Source organism: Penaeus monodon, chromosome 28 (assembly GCF_015228065.2).
Source record: "Penaeus monodon isolate SGIC_2016 chromosome 28, NSTDA_Pmon_1, whole genome shotgun sequence".
Classification (NCBI taxonomy): Eukaryota; Metazoa; Arthropoda; class Malacostraca; order Decapoda; family Penaeidae; genus Penaeus; species Penaeus monodon.
The window spans coordinates 1,755,311-1,755,544 of record NC_051413.1 but is presented as its reverse complement, the minus strand read 5'-3'; positions in this window follow the sequence as shown (position 1 = coordinate 1,755,544).

Here is a 234-nt window from a genome sequence, read left to right as displayed (position 1 = left end):
CAAGGGAAAGACCACACTGGATCCAGCGGAGCGCAAAATCAGGGTCAGACCTACTTGGCTGACCAATACAGCCCCTGAAACACGTATTGTCCGTATTCCGCCATAATGGTCCGTGGAAGCATCTGCTTTTTTTCCCTTTTTTCTCACCTTTTCGTTTGTCTTTTTGCATGAATGATATGAAGGAAGACGTGTTTCTAAACATACGGATACGCACGCGCTGAGACAGACAGACAG